General features: G+C 39.7%; 1 protein-coding gene and 1 long non-coding RNA gene across 2 annotated transcripts in view; one reads left to right on the plus strand and one right to left on the minus strand.

Moving 5' to 3' along the window:
• CTSH (cathepsin H) overlaps positions 1-13,247 on the minus strand; it is a 103,606-nt gene that overhangs the window by 62,475 nt on the left and 27,884 nt on the right. The window lies entirely within an intron of this gene.
• On the plus strand, positions 1,158-12,416 carry LOC138169309 (uncharacterized). The gene is made up of 3 exons (XR_011170322.1): positions 1,158-1,298; positions 5,761-5,831; positions 12,173-12,416. It is a non-coding gene; the product is annotated as an uncharacterized lncRNA (long non-coding RNA).

Here is a 13,247-nt window from a genome sequence, read left to right on the forward strand (position 1 = left end):
CTGCCTCAGACATTATTTCTTTTGTGATCTTTTAAAATCTCAAAAATTTCCTAAGAAATGAAGTCAATTGTGATAACAAATATAAAGAGAAAGGATTTTCCAACTCATCAACAGTCTTTCTACAATAATATTTATCAAATAAAATGTCAATTAATGAAAACTAAGCAGCTGATTATAATTATTGACATATATTTTCATTATAATTGCCTACAGTAGTGAATTTGGGCATAGGGTCTGCTGCTTTTAATATCAATCTATTATTACTGTGTTATGTTAATGACTGACTGAACCACCCTTTCTCTTTAAGGGTGTTATCCCAGGGAAGCCCACCCCTAAAATGCAGTGGAGTACAAGCTGAGTTGAAGGAAGAAAAGTTTTATTAGGAAGAAAATCAGACACTAGTGCTGAGGCACCTTAGTACAAGGTACTAAAGGAAGCCTGAGCCTAGGAGAGGCAGGAATAATTTGTACTTGAAAAACACAAAGAGAAGTTTCAGGGAAGAATTAGGGTAAAGAATGGACAGTCTTTCCCAGGAACTGATGGGGTAAAGAAGCACTACGTTTTGCAGAACAGTTGACTGGAAAAACTGATTTAGGTCAGTATGGGGTGCAAAGATCATCCAGGTCAGTCAGCGAATACCAGCAAAAGCATTTGGGAGTGAGCAAGACTCACTCATTGCAGGCATTGGACATTCATTAAACAACAACAACAAGCAGGGCAGCTAGGTGGCTCAGTGGATAGAGCACCAGCCTTGGATCAGGGAGGACCTCAGTTCAAATCCAGTCTCAGACATTTGACACTTAATTAGCTATGTGACCCTGGACAAATCACTTAATTCCAATTGCCTCTAAAAGCAAACAAACAAAAAAACACCAACACTACCCCCCTTCCTCCAATGTTGAAATGGCCTTTTAATAAAATAACTAAGCAGTAAAGATTTTCCCTTTTTTTTTTGCTTTTAGAGGGCAATCGGGGTTACGTGACTTGCCCAAGGTCACACGACTAGCTTTTGTGTTGTGTCTGAGGCCAGACACGAACCCAGGTCCTCCTGGCCCCAGGGCTGGTGCTCCATTCACTGAGCCACCTAGCCTCCCCAAGATCTTCCCTTTTTATACTACAAAAAAAAATTAAAGTATTTTGTTAACTTTTGCTGCTTTCTTAATTTAGGTTTCTTATGTTGCTTTTTTTTTAGTACCACAAGGAATATGATTCAACAGAGTATCCTCAAAGACTACAGAATTTTCTTGAAAATAAGAGAATGATTGATAAACACAATGCTGGGAATCACTCATACAAAAGTACTGCAGTAAAATTATTTTTAATATTTCTCTGGGAACTGGGGGTGGTAAAATGTTAGAAAACAGCAGGAGAATATAAACTGAAGGATATTGATTAACCACAAAATGGTTTCTTGTGCTTTTATATGAATCTTGAACCAGTCAACAAGTATTTTATTAAGAACCTACTATGTGAGGGCAGCTAGGTGGCACAGTGAGTAGAACACTGGCCCTGGAGTCAGGAGGACCTGAGTTCAAATGCGGCCACAGACACTTGACACACTTACTAGCCATGTGACTTTGGGCAAGCCACTTAACCCCAATTGCCCTCCAATAAAAGAAAAAAAAAAGAACCTACTATGTGCCAGCCACAGGGGATATAATACAATTTGTGTGTGTTTATATGTGTGTATAAGAAATGATAGTGTGTTACCATGGTATGAAATGAGATATAACTAGGAATTTTTATGCACGAATCAAATTCACTTTTCAGAGGTGTGCAAGGTTAGCTCAACCTGTTAAAGAGGCTTGATGCCTCCAAGATAGGGAATGGTTTGTCCCCTAGAGAGCACAAATGGGAGGAAGATAAGTCCCAGAAGAAGGTATCATGGTGAGAGGTCCCTTGGAGGCAAGAGGGGTGCTGGCCTGTGGGCAGTTGCTCCACATGTCAACCCAATGGGCCATAGGCTAGGAGGTGAGGGTAGGGTGGAGTTCAGCAGTCATGGGTGGGAAAAGCATAGTAAGTCTTTATTGTATGCTGGGCATTGTACTCAGAGTTAGTGATACAGAGACAAATGGAAAAAGAGCCTCTGCCTTCAAGAAGCTTATGTTCTAGTGATGATATGTAACATATTTACTAACAAGCAGGGGGAACAAACAACAAAGACTTCTGGAGAAGCTAACTTGATTTGGATCTTGAAGCAAGCTAAAAATTAAAAAAAAAAAAAAGGACTGGGTACATTTCAGGAATGAGTAGTGACCTGTGAAAAGGTAGAAAGGGAAAATATGGAATGCTGAGCTCAGAAAACAGAAAGTGCGACATTTAGCCTGGTGGCATGAATGACTGCAATATTGATTCAGTGAAAGGTACCCCACCAAGTGTCTGGAAGAGTGAGCTGATGGACTGAAGGGCCTAAGATGCCAAGGAGAAGATTTTGTATTTCATCCTAGAGACAACAGGATGACCCTGAATGAGCAAGTGAATGACAGGTTCAGACCTGTGCTTTAGGAAGATTATTTTGGCATCTGTGTGGAGTTTGACCTGGACAGGAAAAAAAAAAACCAGAAACCAGGAATCTAATTAGGAATCTATTTGAAATGCCAAGGAAAGAGATATGAAGACCTTGGATGTGGAGAGGCAACAAATGTGAGAAGTGTTGTAGAGGTAGAACTGGCAGCTGGTTGGTGCAGTGGATAGGGCACTGGGCCTGGAGGGATGAAGAGCTGAGTTCAGATCTGTCCTCAGATACTTACTAGCAGTGTGTCCCTGAGTAAATCCTTGAACCTCAGTTTCCTCATCTATAAAGTGGGAATAATGATGACACCTATCTCCCAAGGTTTCTGTGAGGATCAAATGAGATAATAATAATAATGGCTTAACAATTGAAAAGCACTTAGGACAGTGCCTGGCACAGAGTAAGCCCTATATAAATGTTAGCTACTATTGTTATTCATTGACAAAACTTGGTGACTGATTAAATAGAAGGGAGAGTGCAGAATCAAGGGTGATTCTGAGATTAGAAAACTAGTTGTCTATGGAGAAATTTGGAGGAAAGCATGTTTAGGTGGGGAAGACAATGAATTCCAGTCCAGACATTTTTAGTTATAGAGGGACATCCAGGTGGAGAAAAATGTCCATCAAGGAGTTAATGATAGACAGCGAGAGCTCAAGAGAGACTAGTACTGAACATAAAGATAAGGGAATGATCTAGATAGACATGATGACTGAGCTGAGAGAAAGTGATGAGAAGATCCATAGAAAACCTTGTGGGAAACCCAGAGTCAAGGAAGTAGGGCATGAGTGGTGAATCCAGCAAAGGAGACTGAAAAGAAGATCATGGGAGAGCAATATCTGGACAGCTAAGTGAGGAGATGAGAAGGGAGTGGTGAACAAGATCAAAAACTGCCAAGAGATCCAGAATGATGAGGAATGGAAAAGGCAATTTGATTTGGTCAATGAGATCACAAATAAACTTGGACAGAACAATTTCCCGGTGGTAGCTCCTAAAGGCAACTTAAAAGAAGGGGATGAAAGGTTAGGAAGTGGAGGCAGCGATATGAGCAGCTTTTTCTGGGAGCTTGGCTGTGAAATGACACACTGATATGGGACTATGTATAGCTTGAGAGAGTGGCTAGTCGAGTGTGGGTTATGTACCTATGGGGAGACCCCAGCAGGCCTCTAGGCTGCAGGCAAATAGCCAGAAGATGAGGAGGGATTGAAGAGGAGAGAAAGGGCACCAGGAGCACAATTAGAGGGAAAAAAGTTACATCTTCTTAGAGGCTGGAGCAAAGGAAGAATGGTGGATGACACAGAGAGGTTTTCTGAGATGTAGAATAGGGGAGAAGAGGGAATTCCTGATGAAAGGCATTTATTTATAAAGTGTTAACAGGAGGTCCTGTTCTGAAAGGGGTTGGAGAGGGTGGGATAGGAAGGTTAAGAAGAGAAGCTTTATAATGACCTCTATGGAATGTTACTGGGGGGTGGCTAGGTGGCACAATGAATGGAGCACTGGCCCTGGAGTCAGGAGGATCTGAGTTCAAATGTGGCCTCAGACACTTAACCCAAAAAACTAGCTCTGTGACCTTGGGCAAGTCACAACCCCAATTGCCCTACCTTCCCCCCTCCAAAAAGCAACAACCAAAAAAACAGGAATGTTACTGGGTCAATCAGAGAAGATTGACCCAGCAGCACTGAGGCTCCAGTGAAGTTTAAATAACACACTTGGAGTGGATTTAGTCAGTAGACTTATAGGACTTCTTCCAGCAGTGCTCAGCAGAGCATGATGAAGAAAAGAGAAAGCAGGTGATGGCAGAACTGCAGGGAAGGGCCTTGGCAAAGCCTGAGAAATGATAGGAGAAAGAGACAGGAGAGTCAGGACAGAGGGCAGTGCATAGCTGACCAGCCCTTTGGGTCCCCATTTCTTTGCACTGTACTTGGCATAGAGGAATGTAATGTGCTTAATAAATGTGTGTTGACTGATGTGCTCTATGATCAAGACTGCAAAAGGATGGAAGTGAAGCCAAAACAAGTAGAACCTGAAAGACCAAAGATTGGGATGAGGAATAAAAGAAAGGTTTACCAGGAATGAAGTAGAATGTCAGGAGCTTGTGGTCAAAGGAGAGGAAATTCAGGATTCTGGGTAATGGAGGATGAACACAAATGGATAATGGTGAAATCAAGTGTATGTATGATCAAAACCATATGTGGCTGAGAAGGAATGAAAGTAGATCATGGGAGTTAATGAACTAGGAGTTTGAGAGGACATCAGTTGGTACATAATAAAACTGTGATAATTATCTTGTATTGACTTTATATCTATATGTGGTATCTATTTATATACATATACATTGTTTTTCCTTGCAGTGGGAACTACTAAAATTCTACTACTACTCTTGTTCTTACTATAAGGAGAAACAATGTATACATTGCTATGTATAATCTAAACTGATTTCCCTTTAAAGTGGCAGAGTGGTCATCCTTGGGATTTAGGTGGTTTGGTGGCTTTTGAATTATTGGTTTGCCTTCCTTGGCCCCTGAAGCATAAAGCCCCAGAGTATGGGGAACTGATGTATTGGGATTTATAGCAAAATTACCATGCTCTGTAGGGACACTTTCCTCACTAACTACTGTAGTGAATGTGGAAGTGGGGCATTTTATTTGAATTTAATTAAGAATTGTATCCTTTGTAATTTTATTTAATCTATTATAGCTTATTTATTATTGTATTCTAATATCAAATTTAAATGACTGCTCTAGCCTAAACTAGTCCTGACCCCAAATATTTGATATAATGGGGGAGTGGGAATATTTTGCAATGATTTTTAAAAATTAAATTCATTGTTGAAGTATTGGAAGAGTAATGTATAAAAAGCCCAAGTGTTCTTGTCCAGACTGTTGGAATGAGTTCCCTAGGGTGAGGGCCAAGATTCTCTGAAGGCTCTGATTGTTGTAACTGAAAGCCCAAAGGGGTACCAGAGGCCATATGGCTGAGTTACTAGGCTTGGAAAGGGGAAGAAAGAGATGCCAACTATGGGTATATTAGGGGATACTAGGAAGACCTGCATCCAAGTTTCTCTTATGTAAATCCAGGTTATTCTTATGCAAATTAAAGAAGTAACATAAGTACACGAGTAACCAAAAATTGAAAGGGTTAAAAAATTCAGAAAAAGGCTAAAGAAATAAAGAAAGGTCATGTGAACAAAGCATTTTATTGTTCCTTCTCTGGTATATGTATATTGAAAATTTTTTGAAACTTCTTTTCAGTGGCACTGAATCAATTTTCAGATTTGTCCTCTGATGAATTCAAAGAGACTTATCTCATGAGACCACGTCATGTAAGTGCTCTTCATTCCAACAAAATTGAGATTTTAAAAATGTAAACCTTTTGAACTACTTTACAGTGTAGTCTGTCTCCTCTCATCTACCTTCCATTTTCTCTCTCTTCAAATGGACTTCTGTTCAGAATCATTCCTGGGAACCAGAAAAGTTAGAACCCATCCTTATCTCAAGGGAACTTGAAAATTCAGAACCTTGTGTTTTAAACTTTAACTCAGATGGCACCAAGGACATTTTGTTAAGTCATAGCTTAAGAAAAATGTTAGAATCAAAGAAGGAAGGGACAAAGTTGACAGTTGGAAAATAGGCATGTGAGAGTGGGGGTGGATTAGAACAGCTCTTCCCACCTCACTTAAAATGAGAAGAAACTATGCTCTAATGCTTTTGTGAGGTGAGAATAATCAATAAAGTAGGTTGGATCAAGGCTGACATCTCTGGTGAATCCATAATAGGCTTTAGACTAAATTCAACAAGTCCATGATCAGTTTAGAAGTCCTTGAAAGCTGTTGAATGAAAAAGTGTAATGTTGCACAGGAAGTGTATGGGTATTTGCTGAGGAGACTTGTTCACAGCCAGCGGGTCATCTATAAAATAATGAGCAAATTTGGAACTTTGGCATTCAGGCATCTGGCAGTTTCATAGTGGAAGCCTCTAGCCAAGACTCTGAGAATGAATTACTTTGAATACAGGATAGTACCTTGGCATCTCTCTTGTCCCTTTGATCAGAGGAGGACCTTGTAAGGGCCAGCAGACTTCAAACTTCCTGTTAGCAGCCTGGTCCTAGCATTATTCTCAGTATAGTTGGCACGGTGTTATACATCATGTTATACATCAATTTCCAGGAACTGAGGAAAAGTAGTTTCAAGTCTTTACAAGGAACACAGAAAGAGAAGCTGTGCTAGAGCCAAGGAGAACATTATGAGGACTAAAGGAAAGCTGTGTTACTCCTTTGCAACATGTAGTCTTTAAACTGGAGCCCACTTTCCTTTGGACTTCATGTGTACTAGTAGGAGAGTGTGTCACAAACTTTGGGGGGATATTTTGTATCAGTTTTTATTATACCTCAGTGCAGTGTAGTGGGGTGTGGGGTATGTTCAGGGAAGACTGGCACCTCTGGTATGAGGGTTACTTTCCACTTTTGGTGACCACCTGATCTATCTCTTACCTGTGGCTGTAAGGAGGTGAATCAGGAGCAGTGGCCACACCTTTATTTTTATGATGCCCTTAAAGTTATTTATGGGCCAAAGACTTATTATCCATCTCCACTACTAATCACTGATAGAGCAACTTTGATTAGTGATAAGGACATAATCCTGGGCGGACAGGCTGAACACTTTCATTGTGTTCTCTGCAGACAAGTCATCAATCAAGGTTGAAGTCATTTCCTCTCAAACAAAATTTCCAATTGAGGAAGAGCTTTTGAATTCTATTAAGCTCCTTTCCTGAGGTAAAGCACCTAGTGCTAATTCTATTACAGCTGAGATATACAGGGAGGAGGACCCATTGCTTATGCAATAGCTGACTGAAATTTTCAATGTTGTATGGGAAGAGGATGTTACCTCCTAGAACTTCAAGGATGCCTCTGTTGTCCATCTTTATAAAGGTAAAGGAAATAGATTGTCCTGTTCCAGTCACAGGGGGGTCTCTGTCTTAGTTATTGCTGGCAAGATTCTTGCCAGAGTTCTCCTTAATAGGCTGATCCTTCACCTGGAAGATGGTCATCTACATGAGAGCCAGTAGGGCTTCAGAAAGGGCCAAGGAATGTTAATATGGTGTTTGCTGCCCAACAACTCCAGGAGAAATGCCAGGAGCAGAACAGAGGCCTGTATATAATGTTTGTCAACTTGACCAAGGCCTTTGATGCTGTTAGTTGTGAGGGATTATGGAAAATTATGTCAAAATTGGTTGCCTGGAGAAGTTCATCAGTATTGTACATCAATTTCATAATGGCATGTTTGCCCACATACTGCATAATGCATGATGCGTCTCACACTTTCCCAGTCACTAACAGAGTGAAACAGGACTATGTGCTTGCTACCATGCTTTTTAGCTTTATGTTTTCAGCAATTTTTGTCAGACATTTTCAGTAAGGACAAACACAGCATCAAGGTTAGTTACCTCACTAATGATGAATTATTTAACTTGAAAAGGCTCCAAGCCAAGACTAAAGTGAAGGCAGAGTTGGTGCATGATTTTTGTTTGCTAATGATTGTGCAGCTGATATGAAACAATGCATGGATCATTTCTCTGCTACTTGTGCTAATTTTGACTTAACAACACCAACAGAATTGAAGTAGATCAAAAGAAACATGAGATACACAAATTTGGAGAATCCATCCCAAATATTCACATGGCCTATTTGTGCCAGACCTGTGTTAGAGCATTCCTAGCTCTTATTGGTCTGGTCAGCCACAGATATACTATAACTTGACTCTAACATAGTGCTGTTATTTTTGTCCTCTTTGAGATAGAAGGCTAACAACCAACCAGTAAATATCCCTTTCCAAAAGCTAATTAGGTCTGGCTGACATTGTTATCAACTAGTAATCACATAGGTGGGGGCTTATAAGCTATATAACTCTAGATCCCTTAGGAGAGACGGAGCGGCCTCCCTCTTGGGACCTGACTTGACAGCTAAGTGAAGGTTGGGGAAGGAACAGTGAGGGAACCCAAAAAGCACTATGCTTATGAGTTTGGAAAAGAGGCTACTCAGGTGCATTCATGAGTCACCCAACAGAAAATGCGTTAACTCAGTTTCAGCAGGTCTGTGATCTTATTGCTGTAGGGAATGCTTCCACTGGTGCAGATTATAACCCACCTGTGCTCTCTCATTCTTTGTGTTTCTTCTCCATGTTCTTCCATGGCTGCTCCATAAGGGATTTCCAACCAACATGCTTGAAACCTTTCTTTAAGTCTTTTTATATTTAGTAATTACTAATGAAGCAATCTAGCCATATGACCACTCCTACCTGTTCCCACTCATAGGACCTCAATGATGTACTTAAATTGACTTTTTGCCTATAAGGCACCTAAAATGAAGTAGCTCTGGGGAAACTACTGGAGTAGGTGTCAGAAATCCTGGATTCTAGTCCTGACACTTGTAAGTGGGGTGACTTTGGGCAAGTCATTTCATCTCCATGAATCTCAGTTTGCTCACCTATAAAATGGGAGTAAACATACTCTGCTTGCTTCACAGTGGTGTGGAGATCAAATAAGGGGAATGTATATGAAAGAGCTTTAGAAACTATAAAATGCTGATCTCTACTACTGTTCTTCTAGGATATTTTTATTTAAGTACTAGAGCAGAGCAGCATGAGGACAACCTGAACTTAAAGCCCTAGAGTAGGGCAAGGTGCAAAGCTCCACTGAGCAAACTGAGAAGACAGGTCCTGGATATAAATAACTTCCTTGAGAGCTTTTTTTGCTGGTCCTGATTTCCTACTTAGATAGCTTACCTGGTTAGGAAGAAGAGAAGTAACCTAGAAGCTCAGAGTTTGGAAGGAATGTCAGGGGTCATCTGATTGAAACCATTAATAACAACTAACATTTAAGTAGGGCAGCTGGGTGGCCCAGTGAATAGAGCTCTAGGTCTGGGGCCAGGAAGACTCATGTTCCTGAGTTGAAATGAGATCTTAGACACATGGCAAGTCACTTAACCCTGTTTGCCTTAGTTCCTCCTCTATAAAATGAACTGGAAAAGGAAATGGCAAATCATGTCAGTATCTTTGCCAAGAAAACCCTAAATGGGGACATGGAGGGTTGGACACAACTGAAGAACAACTCAACAACAACATCCTTTAAGAAATTCTCCATAATGCTAAGCACTGTGATAAGTGCTTACTTGTTTGATCCTCACAACCCTGGGAGGTAGGTGTTATAATTATCTCCATTTCACAGTTGAGGAAACTGAGGTAGTGGTGAAATGACTTGCCCAGGCTCACACAGCTATTAAATTTCTCAGACCAGATTTAAACTTGAGTCTTCCTGACTCCAGACCCAGGACTATATCCACTGTACCACTTGGCTGCCTCTGATAATCCTCTCTTCATTTTCTTTCAAGTTTTTTTTTTTTAATTGAATTTCCTGATTTTCTAAGCATTTCCAATTCTTTTTCAATTTCTGGGGTCTTGTCACATATCAACCTGGGAGGGGTTTCTTAGCCCATACAAATTAAAGTCATGAACTTGCCCAAACCTGCCCCTCCCCCACCTTTGATCTTTTGTTGCTGATACCACTATCTTCCTAATCACCCAGACTTGTAACCTGGGAGACTTAGGATGGAAAATCATGTATTGAGGGCCCACTTTGTGCTAAGCAAAGTAAATGGAAGTGCTAGGAATAAAAATAGAAAAGCAAAACCAGTTCTTTTTCTCAAAGATCTCATATTGTAATTAGAGAGAACAACACATACCAGAGTTCTACTATAGGGTGAATAGAAATGCCTGGCAGTCCTTACTGTGCATTGCAGAGTGGGTAGAAAGCAAGGACCTATATTTCTTAGAACACAGAAAGAACACAGCTAATCCTCTTGGTTAGAGTAAGTGGATAGAATGGCAGACTTAAGCCAGGAAGACTCATCATTCTGAGTTCAAATCCAGCCTCAGATATTTACTAACTGTATGACCCTGGGCAACTTAACATTGTTTGCCTCAGTTTCCTCCTCTGTAAAATGAGTTGGAGAAGGAAATGACAAATAACTAGACCCCATGAAGTCTGGCCCAATTGAAAAATGACTGAACAACCACTGAATTTGGTTGCTTCCCTTGCCTTATCTCTCTCCAATCCAGTCCATTCTCCATTCAGCTACAGCTATTAAAGTGATTACTTTAATAATCAGGGCTTAACTATCCACTCTCCTGTTCAATAAAATACCTTCAGGACAAAATGCAAAATTTTTTATTTGGCTTTTAAAACCCTTCATTACTTAGTCACTTCCTATCGTTACAATCTTTTTACATTTTACTCACCATCATGAACCTTATGATATGGTGACTGTAACCTCCTTGCTGTTCCTTGCATAAGACCTTTCATCTCTAGGCTGCATTTCATTGGCTATTCCTTATGCCCAGATTTCTCTCCTTCCTCATCTCTGCCTTTTATTTTCCCTTGCTTTCTTCAGGTCTCAGGTAAAATTTTACCTTCTTAAGATGCCTTTTCTGATCTCCTAGTGCTAAGTACTTCTCTTTGAGATTACCTCTAATTTGTGTATATCTCACATATGCACACACATAGCCATGTATATATGTATCTGTCTTCCAGCTATCTCCCTATCTGTCCGTCCATTCATCCATCTATCTATCTTGTTTGTATGTGGTCATTTGCATGTTGTCTCCCTCTACTAGATTGTGAGACCTCGAAGACAGTCTGTCTTCACCTTTCTTTGTATCTTCAGTGCTTGGTACAATGCCTGGCACGTAGAAAGTGCTTTAAAAAAGCTTGTTGACTGTGATGTTATAGTTACAAATGTTGTGTTTATATTATCATTGCCAGAGAAAATGGTTTGTTATAGAAATCTTGACAGATTTTTTGTTATTATATTTTTCATCTATTTGTTTTCCTCCTAGTTTTATCCTTAAATGCTCTCAGGATGATCTTGCTCAGCTGAGTCTCTCACTAAGCTTTCTATAAACTCATATTTTCTTCATCCCTTCTTTCTGTTTACGAGGAGACTTTGCTCATAACCTTTTACTATCCTCTTCTATAAGATTTTGCAAATGAATTTTTATTTTAAACTTATATTGTCCTTGGCTGCCAAATCACTCCACTTGGCAAGGGGATCAAGTCAGTCAGTCAACAAACATTTATTAAGCACTTATTATGTGCCAGACACTCTGCCAAGCACTAGGAATACAAATACAAGCAGAAAGAAAGAAAATTCCTCCTCCTCAAGAAGCATATATTTTAATGGGTGTGGGGGCATGGTAGAGAAAGTCCCAAGTACAGCCTAGAGAGGAATGAGATATAGCTGGCCTGTACACCTTCTTTAAAGGAATCATTCACTCAGAGGGACAGGTCAAAGGAGACAGGGGGTAGTTCCAATGTGTAAATTCCAGGTTTGGAGTAAGCTTGTAGAAGGAAAAGTTTTCTGGAATGCAACCTGGAGAGGATCAAGTATTTGCTGGCCAAGACAAAGTTTCTAGGCTCTTCTGGACTCGTGATAATGGTTTGACATATACATTTTACTTTCTTTGGAAGTGATGATAGTCTACATTTGTGTGTATTTCTTGATCTATTTCTCATTTTTTCTGCATCAACAGTTTGTTTTAATAGGTCAAATTAGTGCTGTTTTTATTGCATGTTATGGTATCTTATTTGATTTGTTTGATCTTTTCTCTAACAGGTCAAAGAGAAATCATCCTCGCATCAATGAGCAGTTATTTCCTGTCTGTTAAGATAAAGTAACTTTCATTTTTTATGGTGTAAGTGTTCACCATAAGACCCTAAGGGGATAAGAAAAATGAGCATGCAAAATGAAGAATCTAACTATACATATATCTGTAAACTTCTATTTCTAAAAAAAGATATCATTTGCTAAAAATTAATATTGAAAATGAATACAAATAATTAAATTTACTTTACAAGTACTTACATTTAATTAATTCATTGTACTATATAAAATATCTTAACGACTTTTAAATTACTCTCTCTGTAATGACCCCAGGAGCCTTCTCACTCTGATAACTTGCAAATCTCAAAATCCTTGAGTCATCCAGAGTAAGACCCATAGTAATGACCCAAAACTCCTTTTTCTGACAGAAGAGAACTATTTATTCTGAATCTGATTTTGTTTTTTTTTACTGAGTAATGGGTTGGTGGTACGGAAATGATGGGAAATTGGGTGGAAGTGACAACTCCATCTAAGAAATTTTTTTTGTCTTTTTGGATAAGATTTGGATAAGACACCCTTTTCCCCCTAATCCCTCCCACCAGATTTTATTGATTTGAGGGACAAGGTGCCCTTTTCCCCCATTGCTCAAGTGGGGTACCTGACCTGTTTAGGATCACAGCATACTTCCCTTTGCCTACCCTCCCTGACAGTCCCTCCATTTTGTGAGTATCTCCTCTCATTAAAACTGGCCTGATTTAGTGTCTTAAAGCTCTATGAGCTTCATGTTTCCTTGTATTGAGATTTTGGTCTTCTGAACTTTCCCAAGCCTGTATTAAGACAGCCTCTAAATCCTGATCAAGAGCCTCAGTTCACTCTCATTCACTTTTCCTCGTATATGGTTTAATTATTGTCTTTCTTTCAGTTCACATTTATATTTCCAGGACTTAGCACAGTGCCTAGCACATAGTAAGAACTTAATTAGAGCTTGTTGGCTGACACATAGTTAGTTAAGTGTCTGAGGCAGAATTTGAACTCACCTTCTTGACACCACTATCTCTTGAATGGGCTGTATGTGTAAATTTGCTTC

The sequence above is a fragment of the Petaurus breviceps genome, unplaced genomic scaffold (genome assembly GCF_028583685.1).
Source record: "Petaurus breviceps papuanus isolate PSGF00001 unplaced genomic scaffold, PetGlider_PUasm1.0 37, whole genome shotgun sequence".
Classification (NCBI taxonomy): Eukaryota; Metazoa; Chordata; class Mammalia; order Diprotodontia; family Petauridae; genus Petaurus; species Petaurus breviceps.